The following is a 15,434-nucleotide window of genomic DNA, read 5'->3' as shown; positions in this document are numbered from 1 at the left end:
CAGCCCCTACACCCCTCCCCATCTGTGACCCCCTCCAGCCACTACACCCCTCCCCATCTGTGACCCACTCCAGCCCCTACACCCCTCCACATCTGTGACCCCCTCCAGCCCCTACACCCCTCCCCATCTGTGACCCCCCTCCAGTCCCTACAGCCCTCCCCATCTGTGACTCCCTCCAGCCCCTACACCCCTTCCCATCTGACACCCTCCAGCCCCTACACCACTCCCCATCTGTGACCCCCTCCAGCCCCTACACCCCTTCCCATCTGTGACACCCTCCAGCCCCTACACCCCTCCCCATCTGTGACCCCCTCCAGCCCCTACACCCCTCCCCATCTGTGACCCCCTCCAGCCCCTACACCACTCCCCATCTGTGACCCCCTCCAGCCCCTACACCCCTTCCCATCTGTGACACCCTCCAGCCCCTACACTCCTCCCCATCTGTGACCCCCTCCAGCCCATACACCCCTCCCCATCTGTGACCCCCTCCAGCCCCTACACCACTCCCCATCTGTGACCCCCTCCAGCCCCTTCACCCCTCCCCATCTGTGACCCCCTCCAGCCCCTACACCCCTCCCCATCTGACCCCCTCCAGCCCCTACACCCCTCTCCATCTGTGAACCCCCTCCAGCCCCTACACCCCTCCACATCTGTGACCCCCTCAAGCCCCTACACCCCTCCCCATCTGTGACCCCCTCCAGCCCCTACAACCCTCCACATCTGTGACTCCCTCCAGCCCCTACACCCCTTCCCATCTGACACCCTCCAGCCCCTACACCACTCCCCATCTGTGACCCCCTCCAGCCCCTACACCCCTCCCCATCTGTGACCCCCTCAAGCCCCTACACCACTCCCCATCTGTGACCCCTCCAGCCCTTACACCCCTCCCCATCTGTGACCCCCTCCAGCCCCTACACCCCTCCCCATCTGTGACCCCCTCCAGCCCCTACACCCCATCTGTGACCCCCTCCAGCCCCTACACCCCTCCCCATCTGTGACTCCCTCCAGCCCCACCCCACCCATTCTGTGACCCCCTCCAGCCCCTACACCCCTCCCCATCTGTGACCCCCTCCAGCCACTACACCCCTCCCCATCTGTGACCCCCTCCAGCCCCTACACTCCTCCCCATCTGTGACCCCCTCCAGCCCCTACTCTCATCTCCATCTGTGACCCCCTCCAGCCCCTACACCCCTCCCCATCTGTGACCCCCTCCAGCCACTACACCCCTCCCCATCTGTGACTCCCTCCAGCCCCTACACCCCTCCCCATCTGTGACCCCCTCCAGCCCCTACACCACTCCCCATCTGTGACCCCCTCCAGCCCCTACACCCCTTCCCATCTGTGACACCCTCCAGCCCATACACCCCTCCCCATCTGTGACCCCCTCCAGCCCCTACACCCCTCCCCATCTCTGACCCCCTCCAGCCCCTACACCACTCCCCATCTGTGACCCCCTCCAGCCCCTACACCCCTCCCCATCTGACCACTCCAGCCCCTACACCCCTCCCCATCTGTGACCCCCTCCAGCCCCTACACCCCTCCCCATCTGACCCCCTCCAGCCCCTACACCCCTACCCATCTGACCCCCTCCAGCCCCTACACCCCTCCCCATCTGTGACACCCTCCAGCCCCTACACCCCTCCCCATCTGTGACCCCCTCCAGCCCCTACACCCCTCCCCATCTGTGACCCCCTCCAGCCCCTACAACCCTCCCCATCTGTGACCCCCTCCAGCCCCTACACCCCTCCCCATCTGACCCCCTCCAGCCCCGACACCCCTCCCCATCTGTGACCCCCTCCAGCCCCTACAACCCTCCCCATCTGTGACCCCCTCCAGCCCTTACACCCCTTCCTATCTGTGACCCCCTCCAGCCCCTACACCCTTCCCCATCTGTGAACCCCTCCAGCCCCTACACCCCTCCCCAACTGTAACCCCCTCCAGCCCCTACACCCCTCCCCATCCAGCCCCTACACCCCTCCCCATCTGTGACCCCCTCCAGCCCCTACACCCCTCCCCATCTGTGACCCCCTCCAGCCCCTACACCCCTCCCCATCTGACCCCCTCCAGCCCCTACACCCCTCTCCATCTGTGAACTTCCTCCAGCCCCTACACCCCTCCCCATCTGACCCCCTCCAGCCCCTACACCCCTCTCCATCTGTGAACTTCCTCCAGCCCCTACACCCCTCCCCATCTGACCCCCTCCAGCCCCTACACCCCCTCTCCATCTGTGAACTTCCTCCAGCCCCTACACCCCTCTCCATCTGTGACCCCCTCAAGCCCCTACACCCCTCCCCATCTGTGACCCCCTCCAGCCCCTACAACCCTCCCCATCTGTGACCCCCTCCAGCCCCTACACCCCTCCCCATCTGACCCCAGCCCCTACAGCCCTCCCCATCTGTGACCCCCTCCAGCCCTTACACCCCTCCCCATCTGTGACCCCCCCCAGCCCCTACACCCCTCCCCATCTGTGACCCCCTCCAGCCACTACACCCCATCTGTGACCCCCTCCAGCCCCTACACCCCTCCCCATCTGTGACTCCCTCCAGCCCCACCCCACCCATTCTGTGACCCCCTCCAGCCCCTACACCCCTCCCCATCTGTGACCCCCTCCAGCCACTACACCCCTCCCCATCTGTGACCCACTCCAGCCCCTACACCTCTCCCCATCTGTGACCCCCTCCAGCCCCTACACCCCTCCCCATCTGTGACCCACCTCCAGTCCCTACAGCCCTCCCCATCTGTGACCCCCTCCAGCCCCTACACCCCAACTGTGACCCCCTTCAGCCCCTACACCCCTCCCCATCTGTGACCCCCCCAGCCCCTACACCCCTCCCCATCTGTGACCCCCTCCAGCCCCTACACCCCATCTGTGACCCCCTCCAGCCCCTACACCCCTCCCCATCTGTGACTCCCTCCAGCCCCACCCCACCCATTCTGTGACCCCCTCCAGCCCCTACACCCCTCCCCATCTGTGACCCCCTCCAGCCACTACACCCCTCCCCATCTGTGACCCACTCCAGCCCCTACACCCCTCCCCATCTGTGACTCCCTCCAGCCCCTACACCCCTTCCCATCTGACACCCTCCAGCCCCTACACCACTCCCCATCTGTGACCCCCTCCAGCCCCTACACCCCTTCCCATCTGTGACACCCTCCAGCCCCTACACCCCTCCCCATCTGTGACCCCCTCCAGCCCCTACACCCCTCCCCATCTGTGACCCCCTCCAGCCCCTACACCCCTCCCATCCCTGTGACCCCCCCTACAACCCTCCCCATCCCTGTGACCCCCCTACACCCCTCCCATCCCTGTGACCCCCCTACACCCCTCCCATCCCTGTGACCCCCCGTACACCCCTCCCATCCCTGTGACCCCCCTACGCCCCTCCCATCCCTGTGACCCCCCCGTACACCCCTCCCCATCCCTGTGACCCCTCCTACACCCCTCCCATCCCTGTGACCCCCCCCTACACCCCTCCCATCCCTGTGACTCCCCTACACCCCTCCCATCCCTGTGACCCCCCTACACCCCTCCCCATCTCTGTGACCCCCGTACACCCCTCCCCTCTGTGACACCCCTACACCCCTCCCATCCCTGTGACCCCCCTACACCCCTCCCCATCTCTGTGACCCCCGTACACCCCTCCCCTCTGTGACACCCCTACACCCCTCCCCATCCCTGTGACCCGCCCTACACTCCTCCTATCCCTGTGACCCCCCCTACACCCCTCCCCATCTCTGTGACCCCCGTACACGCCACCCCATCTCTGACCCCGTACACGCCTCCACATCCCTGTGACCCCCCTACACCCCTCCCCATCCCTGTGACCCCCCTACACCCCTCCCCATCTCTGTGACGCCCGTACACCCCTAACCATCTCTGCGACCCCCGTACACCCCTCCCATCCCTGTGACCCCCCTACACCCCTCCCATCCCTGTGACCACCCCTACAACCCTCCCCATCCCTGTGACCCCCCTACACCCCTCCCATCCCTGTGACCCCCCTACACCCCTCCCCATCTCTGTGACCCCCGTACACCCTTCCCCATCTCTGTGACCCCCCTACAACCCACCCCATCTCTGTGACCCCCGTACACCCCTCCCCATCTGTGACCCCCTCCAGCCCCTACACCCCTCCCCATCTGACCCCCTCCAGCCCCTACACCCCTCCCCATCTGTGACCCCCTCCAGCCCCTACACCCCTCCCCATCTGTGACCCCCTCCAGCCCCTACACCCCTCCCCATCTGACCCCCTCCAGCCCCTACACCCCTCTCCATCTGTGAACCCCCTCCAGCCCCTACACCCCTCCCCATCTGTGACCCCCTCCAGTCCCTACACCCCTCCCCATCTGTGACCCCCTCCAGCCCCTACACCCCTACCCATCTGTGACCCCCCTCCAGCCCCTACACGCCATCTGTGACCCCCTTCAGCCCCTACACCCCTCCCCATCTGTGACCCCCTCCAGCCCCTACACCCCTCCCCATCTGTGACCCCCTCCAGCCCGTACACCCCTCCCCATCTCTGTGACCTCCCTACACCCCTCCCCATCCCTGTGACCCCCCTACACCACTCCCCATCTCTGTGACCCCCCTACACCACTCCCCATCTCTGTGACCCCCCTACACCACTCCCCATCTGTGACCCCCTCCAGCCCCTACACCCCTCCCCATCTCTGTGACCCAACTACACCCCTTCCATCTCTGTGACCCGCCTCGTCCCTACACCCCTCCCCATCTGTGACCCCCACCAGCCCCTACACCCCTCCCCATCTGTGCCCCCTCCAGCCCCTACACCCCTTCCCATCTGTGACCCCCTCCAGCCCCTACACCCCTCCCCATCTGACCCCCTCCAGCCCCTACACCCCTACCCATCTGTGACCCCCCTCCAGCCCCTACACCCCATCTGTGACCCCCTCCAGCCCCTACACCCCTCCCCATCTGTGACCCCCTCCAGCCACTACACCCCTCCCCATCTGTGACCCACTCCAGCCCCTACACCCCTCCACATCTGTGACCCCCTCCAGCCCCTACACCCCTCCCCATCTGTGACCCCCCTCCAGTCCCTACAGCCCTCCCCATCTGTGACTCCCTCCAGCCCCTACACCCCTTCCCATCTGACACCCTCCAGCCCCTACACCACTCCCCATCTGTGACCCCCTCCAGCCCCTACACCCCTTCCCATCTGTGACACCTCCAGCCCCTACACCCCTCCCCATCTGTGACCCCCTCCAGCCCCTACACCCCTCCCCATCTGTGACCCCCCTCCAGCCCCTACACCACTCCCCATCTCTGACCCCCTCCAGCCCCTACACCCCTTCCCATCTGTGACACCCTCCAGCCCCTACACCCCTCCCCATCTGTGACCCCCTCCAGCCCATACACCCCTCCCCATCTGTGACCCCCTCCAGCCCCTACACCACTCCCCATCTGTGACCCCCTCCAGCCCCTTCACCCCTCCCCATCTGTGACCCCCTCCAGCCCCTACACCCCTCCCCATCTCTGTGACCCCCGTACACCCCTCCCCTCTGTGACACCCCTACACCCCTCCCCATCCCTGTGACCGCCCTACACTCCTCCTATCCCTGTGACCCCCCCTACACCCCTCCCCATCTCTGTGACCCCCGTACACGCCACCCCATCTCTGACCCCGTACACGCCTCCACATCCCTGTGACCCCCCTACACCCCTCCCCATCCCTGTGACCCCCCTACACCCCCTCCCCATCTCTGTGACGCCCGTACACCCCTAACCATCTCTGCGACCCCCGTACACCCCTCCCATCCCTGTGACCCCCCTACACCCCTCCCATCCCTGTGACCACCCCTACAACCCTCCCCATCCCTGTGACCCCCCTACACCCCTCCCATCCCTGTGACCCCCCTACACCCCTCCCCATCTCTGTGACCCCCGTACACCCTTCCCCATCTCTGTGACCCCCCTACAACCCACCCCATCTCTGTGACCCCCGTACACCCCTCCCCATCTGTGACCCCCTCCAGCCCCTACACCCCTCCCCATCTGACCCCCTCCAGCCCCTACACCCCTCCCCATCTGTGACCCCCTCCAGCCCCTACACCCCTCCCCATCTGTGACCCCCTCCAGCCCCTACACCCCTCCCCATCTGACCCCCTCCAGCCCCTACACCCCTCTCCATCTGTGAACCCCCTCCAGCCCCTACACCCCTCCCCATCTGTGACCCCCTCCAGTCCCTACACCCCTCCCCATCTGTGACCCCCTCCAGCCCCTACACCCCTACCCATCTGTGACCCCCCTCCAGCCCCTACACGCCATCTGTGACCCCCCTTCAGCCCCTACACCCCTCCCCATCTGTGACCCCCTCCAGCCCCTACACCCCTCCCCATCTGTGACCCCCTCCAGCCCGTACACCCCTCCCCATCTCTGTGACCTCCCTACACCCCTCCCCATCCCTGTGACCCCCCTACACCACTCCCCATCTCTGTGACCCCCCTACACCACTCCCCATCTCTGTGACCCCCCTACACCACTCCCCATCTGTGACCCCCTCCAGCCCCTACACCCCTCCCCATCTCTGTGACCCAACTACACCCCTTCCATCTCTGTGACCCGCCTCGTCCCTACACCCCTCCCCATCTGTGACCCCCACCAGCCCCTACACCCCTCCCCATCTGTGCCCCCTCCAGCCCCTACACCCCTTCCCATCTGTGACCCCCTCCAGCCCCTACACCCCTCCCCATCTGACCCCCTCCAGCCCCTACACCCCTACCCATCTGTGACCCCCCTCCAGCCCCTACACCCCATCTGTGACCCCCTCCAGCCCCTACACCCCTCCCCATCTGTGACCCCCTCCAGCCACTACACCCCTCCCCATCTGTGACCCACTCCAGCCCCTACACCCCTCCACATCTGTGACCCCCTCCAGCCCCTACACCCCTCCCCATCTGTGACCCCCCTCCAGTCCCTACAGCCCTCCCCATCTGTGACTCCCTCCAGCCCCTACACCCCTTCCCATCTGACACCCTCCAGCCCCTACACCACTCCCCATCTGTGACCCCCTCCAGCCCCTACACCCCTTCCCATCTGTGACACCCTCCAGCCCCTACACCCCTCCCCATCTGTGACCCCCTCCAGCCCCTACACCCTCCCCATCTGTGACCCCCTCCAGCCCCTACACCACTCCCCATCTCTGACCCCCTCCAGCCCCTACACCCCTTCCCATCTGTGACACCCTCCAGCCCCTACACCCCTCCCCATCTGTGACCCCCTCCAGCCCATACACCCCTCCCCATCTGTGACCCCCTCCAGCCCCTACACCACTCCCCATCTGTGACCCCCTCCAGCCCCTTCACCCCTCCCCATCTGTGACCCCCTCCAGCCCCTACACCCCTCCCCATCTGACCCCCTCCAGCCCCTACACCCCTCTCCATCTGTGAACCCCCTCCAGCCCCTACACCCCTCCACATCTGTGACCCCCTCAAGCCCCTACACCCCTCCCCATCTGTGACCCCCTCCAGCCCCTACAACCCTCCACATCTGTGACTCCCTCCAGCCACTACACCCCTTCCCATCTGACACCCTCCAGCCCCTACAAAAACTCCCCATCTGTGACCCCCTCCAGCCCCTACACCCCTCCCCATCTGTGACCCCCTCAAGCCCCTACACCACTCCCCATCTGTGACCCCCTCCAGCCCTTACACCCCTCCCCATCTGTGACCCCCTCCAGCCCCTACACCCCTCCCCATCTGTGACCCCCTCCAGCCCCTACACCCCATCTGTGACCCCCTCCAGCCCCTACACCCCTCCCCATCTGTGACTCCCTCCAGCCCCACCCCACCCATTCTGTGACCCCCTCCAGCCCCTACACCCCTCCCCATCTGTGACCCCCTCCAGCCACTACACCCCCTCCCCATCTGTGACCCCCTCCAGCCCCTACACTCCTCCCCATCTGTGACCCCCTCCAGCCCCTACTCTCATCTCCATCTGTGACCTCCTCCAGCCCCTACACCCCTCCCCATCCAGCCCCTAAACCCCTCTCCATCTGTGACTCCCCTCCAGCCCCTACACCCCTCCCCATCTGTGACTCCCTCCAGCCCCTACACCCCTCCCCATCTGTGACCCCCTCCAGCCCCTACACCACTCCCCATCTGTGACCCCCTCCAGCCCCTACACCCCTTCCCATCTGTGACACCCTCCAGCCCATACACCCCTCCCCATCTGTGACCCCCTCCAGCCCCTACACCCCTCCCCATCTCTGACCCCCTCCAGCCCCTACACCACTCCCCATCTGTGACCCCCTCCAGCCCCTACACCCCTCCCCATCTGACCACTCCAGCCCCTACACCCCTCCCCATCTGTGACCCCCTCCAGCCCCTACACCCCTCCCCATCTGACCCCCTCCAGCCCCTACACCCCCCCTACCCATCTGACCCCCTCCAGCCCCTACACCCCTCCCCATCTGTGACACCCTCCAGCCCTACACCCCTCCCCATCTGTGACCCCCTCCAGCCCCTACACCCCTCCCCATCTGTGACCCCCTCCAGCCCTACAACCCTCCCCATCTGTGACCCCCTCCAGCCCCTACACCCCTCCCCATCTGACCCCTCCAGCCCCGACACCCCTCCCCATCTGTGACCCCCTCCAGCCCCTACAACCCTCCCCATCTGTGACCCCCTCCAGCCCTTACACCCCTTCCTATCTGTGACCCCCTCCAGCCCTACACCCTTCCCCATCTGTGAACCCCTCCAGCCCCTACACCCCTCCCCAACTGTAACCCCCTCCAGCCCCTACACCCCTCCCCATCCAGCCCCTACACCCCTCCCCATCTGTGACCCCCTCCAGCCCCTACACCCCATCTGTGACCCCCTCCAGCCCCTACACCCCTCCCCATCTGTGACTCCCTCCAGCCCCACCCCACCCATTCTGTGACCCCCTCCAGCCCCTACAGCCCTCCCCATCTGTGACCCCCTCCAGCCACTACACCCCTCCCCATCTGTGACCCCTCCAGCCCCTACACTCCTCCCCATCTGTGACCCCCTCCAGCCCCTACTCATCTCCATCTGTGACCTCCTCCAGCCCCTACACCCCTCCCCATCCAGCCCCTAAACCCCTCTCCATATATGACTCCCTCCAGCCCCTACACCCCTCTCCATCTGTGAACCCCCTCCAGCCCCTACACCCCTCCCCATCTGTGACCCCCTCCAGTCCCTACACCCCTCCCCATCTTTGACCCCCTCCAGCCCCTACACCCCTACCCATCTGTGACCCCCCTCCAGCCCCTACACCCCATCTGTGACCCCCTTCAGCCCCTACACCCCTCCCCATCTGTGACCCCCTCCAGCCCCTACACCCCTCCCCATCTGTGACCCCCTCCAGCCCGTACACCCCTCCCCATCTCTGTGACCCCCTACACCCCTCCCCATCCCTGTGACCCCCCTACACCACTCCCCATCTCTGTGACCCCCCTACACCACTCCCCATCTCTGTGACCCCCCTACACCACTCCCCATCTGTGACCCCCTCCAGCCCCTACACCCACTCCCCATCTGTGACCCCCTCCAGCCCCTACAGCCCTCCCCATCTGTGACCCCCTCCAGCCCCTACACCACTCCCCATCTGTGACCCCCTCCAGCCCCTACACCCCTTCCCATCTGTGACCCCTCCAGACCCTACAGCCCTCCCCATCTGTGACCCCCTCCAGCCCCTACACCACTCCCCATCTGTGACCCCCTCCAGCCCCTACAGGCCCTCCCCATCTGTGACCCCCTCCAGCCCCTACACCACTCCCCATCTGTGACCCCCTCCAGCCCCTACACCCCTTCCCATCTGTGATCCCCTCCAGCCCCTACACCACTCCCCATCTGTGACCCCCTCCAGCCCCTACAGCCCTCCCCATCTGTGACCCCCTCCAGCCCCTACACCACTCCCCATCTGTGACCCCCTCCAGCCCCTACACCCCTTCCCATCTGTGACCCCCTCCAGCCCCTACAGCCCTCCCCATCTGTGACCCCCTCCAGCCCCTACACCACTCCCCATCTCTGACCCCCTCCAGCCCCTACAGCCCTCCCCATCTCTGACCCCCTCCAGCCCCTACACCACTCCCCATCTGTGACCCCCTCCAGCCCCTACAGCCCTCCCCATCTGTGACCCCCTCCAGCCCCTACACCACTCCCCATCTGTGACCCCCTCCAGCCCCTACACCCCTTCCCATCTGTGGCCCCCTCCAGCCCCTACACCGCTCCTCATCTCTGTGACCCCCTCCAGCCCCTACACCCCTCCCCATCTGTGACCCCCTCCAGCCCCTACACCCCTCCCCATCTGTGACCCCCCTCCAGTCCCTACAGCCCTCCCCATCTGTGACTCCCTCCAGCCCCTACACCCCTTCCCATCTGACACCCTCCAGCCCCTACACCACTCCCCATCTGTGACCCCCTCCAGCCCCTACACCACTCCCCATCTGTGACCCCCTCCAGCCCCTACACCCCCACCCCATCTGACCCCTCCAGCCCCTACACCCCTGCCCATCTGTGACTCCCTCCAGCCCCTACACCACTCCCCATCTGTGACCCCCCTCCAGCCCCTACACCCCTTCCCATCTGTGACCCCCTCCAGCCCATACACTCCTCCCCATCTGTGGCCCCCTCCAGCCCCTCCCTACACCGCTCCCCATCTGTGACCCCCACCAGCCCCTACACCACTCCCCATCTGTGACCCCCTCCAGCCCCTACACCCCTCCCCATTTGTGACCCCCTCCAGCCCCTACACCCCTCTCCATCTGTGACCCCCTCCAGCCCCTACACCCCTCCCCATCTGTGACCCCCCTCCAGTCCCTACACCCCTTCCCATCTGACACCCTCCAGCCCCTACACCACTCCCCATCTGTGACCCCCTCCAGCCCCTACACCCCTCCCCATCTGTGACTCCCTCCAGCCCCTACACCCCTCCCCATCTGTGACCCCCTCCAGCCCCTACACCACTCCCCATCTGTGACCCCCTCCAGCCCCTACACCCCTTCCCATCTGTGACACCCTCCATCCCCTACACCCCTCCCCATCTGTGACCCCCTCCAGCCCCTACACCCCTCCCCATCTGTGACCCCCTCCAGCCCCTACACCCCTCCCCATCTGACCCCTCCAGCCCCTACACCCCTCCCCATCTGTGACACCCTCCAGCCCCTACACCCCTCCCCATCTGTGACACCCTCCAGCCCCTACACCCCTCCCCATCTGTGACCCCTTGCAGCCCCTACACCCCTCCCCATCTGACCCCCTCCAGCCCCTACACCCCTCCCCATCTGTGACACCCTCCAGCCCCTACACCCCTCCCCATCTGTGACACCCTCCAGCCCCTACACCCCTCCCCATCTGTGACCCCCTCCTGCCCCTACAACCCTCCCCATCTGTGACCCCCTCCAGCCCTTACACCCCTTCCTATCTGTGACCCCCTCCAGCCCCTACACCCTTCCCCATCTGTGACCCCCTCCAGCCCCTACACCCCTCCCCAACTGTAACCCCCTCCAGCCCCTACACCCCTCCCCATCCAGCCCCTACACCCCTCCCCATCTGTGACCCCCTCCAGCCCCTACACCCCTCCCCATCTGTGACCCCCTCCAGCCCCTACACCCCTCCCCAACTGACCCCCTCCAGCCCCTACACCCCTCCATCTGTGAACCCCCTCCAGCCCCTACACCCCTCCCCATCTGTGACCCCCTCAAGCCCCTACACCCCTCCCCATCTGTGACCCCCTCCAGCCCATACAACCCTCCCCATCTGTGACCCCCTCCAGCCCCTATACCCCTCCCCATCTGACCCCAGCCCCTACAGCCCTCCCCATCTGTGACCCCCTCCAGCCCTTACAACCCCTCCCCATCTGTGACCCCCTCCAGCCCCTACACCCCTCCCCATCTGTGACCCCCTCCAGCCCCTACACCCCATCTGTGACCCCCTCCAGCCCCTACACCCCTCCCCATCTGTGACTCCCTCCAGCCCCACCCCACCCATTCTGTGACCCCCTCCAGCCCCTACACCCCTCCCCATCTGACCCCCTCCAGCCACTACACCCCTCCCCATCTGTGACCCCCTCCAGCCCCTACACCCCTCCCCATCTGTGACCCCCTCCAGCCCCTACTCTCATCTCCATCTGTGACCTCCTCCAGCCCCTACACCCCTCCCCATCCAGCCCCTAAACCCCTCTCCATCTGTGACCCCCTCCAGCCCCTACACCCCTCCCCATCTGACCCCCTCCAGCCCCTACACCCCTCCCCATCTGTGACCCCCTCCAGCCCCTACACCCCTCCCCATCTGTGACCCCCCTCCAGTCCCTACAGCCCTCCCCATCTGTGACTCCCTCCAGCCCCTACACCCCTTCCCATCTGACACCCTCCAGCCCCTACACCACTCTCCATCTGTGACCCCCTCCAGCCCCTACACCCCTCCCCATCTGACCCCCTCCAGCCCCTACACCCCTCCCCATCTGTGACCCCCTCCAGCCCCTACACCCCTCCCCATCTGTGACCCCCCTCCAGTCCCTACAGCCCTCCCCATCTGTGACTCCCTCCAGCCCCTACACCCCTTCCCATCTGACACCCTCCAGCCCCTACACCACTCCCCATCTGTGACCCCCTCCAGCCCCTACACCCCTTCCCATCTGTGACACCCTCCAGCCCCTACACCCCTCCCCATCTGTGACCCCCTCCAGCCCCTACTCCCCTCCCCATATGTGACCCCCTCCAGCCCCTACACCCCTCCCCATCTGTGACCCCCCTCCAGCCCATACACCCCTCCCCATCTGTGACCCCCTCCAGCCCCTACACCCCTCCCCATCTATGACCCCCTCCAGCCCCTACATCCCTTCCTATCTGTGACCCCCCTCCAGCCCCTACACCCCTCCCTATCTGTGACCCCCTCCAGCCCCTACACCCCTCTCCATCTGTGACCCCCTCCAGCCCCTACACCCATCTGTGACCCCCTCCAGCCCCTACACCCCTCTCCATCTGTGACCCCCTCCAGCCCCTACACCCCTCTCCATCTGTGACCCCCTCCAGGCCCTACACCCCTCCCCATCTGTGACCCCCTCCAGCCCCTACACCCCTCCCCATCTGTGACCCCCTCCAGCCCCTACACCCCTCCCCATCTGTGACCCCCTCCAGCCCCTACACCCCTCTCCATCTGTGACCCCCTCCAGCCCCTACACCCCTCCCCATCTGTGACCCCCTCCAGCCCCTACACCCCTCCCCATCTGTGACCCCCTCCAGCCCCTACACCCCATCTGTGACCGCCTCCCGCCCCTATACCCCTTCCCATCTGTGACCCCCTCCAGCTCCTACACCCCATCTGTAACCCCCTCCAGCCCCTACACCCCTCCCCATCTGTGACCCCCTCCAGCCCCTACACCCCATTTGGTGACCCCCTCCAGCCCCTACACCCCATCTGTGCCCCCCTCCAGCCCCTACACCCCTCCCCATCTGTGACCCCCTCCAGCCCCTACACCCCTCCCCATCTGTGACCCCCTCCAGCCTACACCCCTCCCCATCTGTGACCCCCTCCAGCCGCTACGCCCCTCCCCATCTGTGACCCCCTCCAGCCCCTACACCCCTTCCCATCTGTGACCCCCTCCATCCCCTACACCCCTCCCCATCGAGCCCCTACACCCCTTCCCATCTGTGACCCCCTCCAGCCCCTACACCCCTTCCCATCTGTGACCCCCTCCAGCCCCTACACCACTCCCCATCTGTGACCCCCCTCCAGCCCCTACACCCCTTCCCATCTGTGACCCCATCCATCCCCTACGCCCCTCCCCATCTGTGACCCCCTCCAGCCCCTACACCCCTCCCCATCTCTGCCCTAATTTACCTACGGTGGTTCAGAGAATCACAGAGTGAGATGGAGCACAAAGCAGGCCACTCGGTCCGTCGAATTTCCGCTGACCATTTGCACGGATGGCATATAATTCTTCCTGCACTGCCATCAATCTTCTGCAGGTCCTGCACACAAACCCCACGCGTTGCTGGGATGCGGGAGGGAACTGGGGTACCCTGGGGCAGGGGGTGCCCGGACGGTGGCAGTGAGAGAACACAAAACACCAGAGTTTGGATGAAACATGGGTCTCCCTGCACTGCCCGGAGTTGAATCACGCCTGAGGATCGTGTGAGTTTTTAAAGTCACTTTCAGGGCAAGGAAAAGTCACGTCAGCTGCAGGGAAATTGCAGGAGGACGTTTTCAGGATACGATATGTGAGCGTTTGGAACCATGCGGCCTAACTCGGGAGACCCAGCCTGGTCGTGGGCAGAGGAATGGCAGATGCAGTTTAACCCAAATAAATGTGGGGTGTTGCACGTTGGAAGGGCAAATGCAAGCAGACAGTTCACTGTCAAGGGCAAAATCCTTAGGTGTTACACACACAAAACGCCGGTGGAACACAGCGGGCCAGGCAGCATCTATAGGGAGAAGCGCTGTCGACGTTTCGGGCCGAGACCCTTCGTCAGGACTAACCGAAAGAAGAGATGGTAAGAGATTTGAAAGGGAGAGGGGCATTAAAAATTGAAGAGCTGAAGAAGTTATAGACGGGGAGCAGTGAGAGAGGGTCTCACTGAGCTCCCGTCGAAGAGAAGAGTGAAATTCTTCAGTGGAGTCGTCGCTGGGAGATGCTTCGCAGTCGTGAATATAAAAACCTCGTGTTTGCGTCGGTAACAGTGTTTCTGGGCAGAGAGATCTCGGGGTCCAAGTTCCCACTCCTTGGAAGTGGCTACACCAGTCAATAAAGGGGATTGAGAAGCCCTGTGGGACGCTTGCTTTTATTGGCTGAGGCATTGAGGTCAAAAGTCAGAGGTCATGTCGCAACTTTCTCAAACTCTGGCCAGGCCAGCGAAGGGTCTCGGCCCAAAACGTCGACAGCGCTTCTCCCTGTGGATGCTGCCCGGCCTGCTGTGTTCCACCAGCATTTTGTGTGTGTTGTTGTTTGAATTTCCAGCATCTGCAGATTTCCTGGTGTTTGCTCTGGAGTATCGCTTGCCCCGTCGTAGGGAGGGTGTTGAGGCTTTGGGAAGGGTGCAGAGGGGGTTGAACCTGGAACTCGTGGGAGGCAGAAGCTGAGGGAAGATCTGATGGAGGTTGATACCATTATGAGAGGCGTGGACAGGGGGGATGAGTTTTTTTTACCCAGAGAGTGGCGGATGCCTGGACTGGCGGTAGAGGCGGGTACATTGGAGGCTTTCAGGAGACGTTTGGATGAGAGGAAGATGGAGGGATATGGATATGGTGTAGGTAGGAGTTGCCGGGCGATGCCCGCTGTCGGAGTAGTCTCCCGCACCGGGCCACACCGCGTCGAGCCAGAGCGCTTTCTGCGGTACGTGGGTTCATAAACGGTAAGCAGCGACGGGCAGAGCACGATTTCCCTCTGACCGTAGGCCCCCCCCCCCACCTCCGGGTGCTCCAGGTTCGTCCTCGCGCCCCAACAACGCGCT

General features: G+C 64.9%; 1 protein-coding gene across 1 annotated transcript in view; it reads left to right on the top strand.

The window, feature by feature from the left end:
- LOC132383702 (transmembrane protein 179B-like) overlaps nucleotides 1-15,434 on the top strand; it is a 43,186-nt gene that overhangs the window by 12,554 nt on the left and 15,198 nt on the right. The gene's annotated exons all lie outside the window — the stretch shown is intronic.

This window comes from Hypanus sabinus, chromosome 31 (genome assembly GCF_030144855.1).
Source record: "Hypanus sabinus isolate sHypSab1 chromosome 31, sHypSab1.hap1, whole genome shotgun sequence".
Lineage (NCBI taxonomy): Eukaryota > Metazoa > Chordata > Chondrichthyes > Myliobatiformes > Dasyatidae > Hypanus > Hypanus sabinus.
Note: the sequence above shows the minus strand (reverse complement) of the source record. Positions and strands in the feature narration are given on the sequence as shown.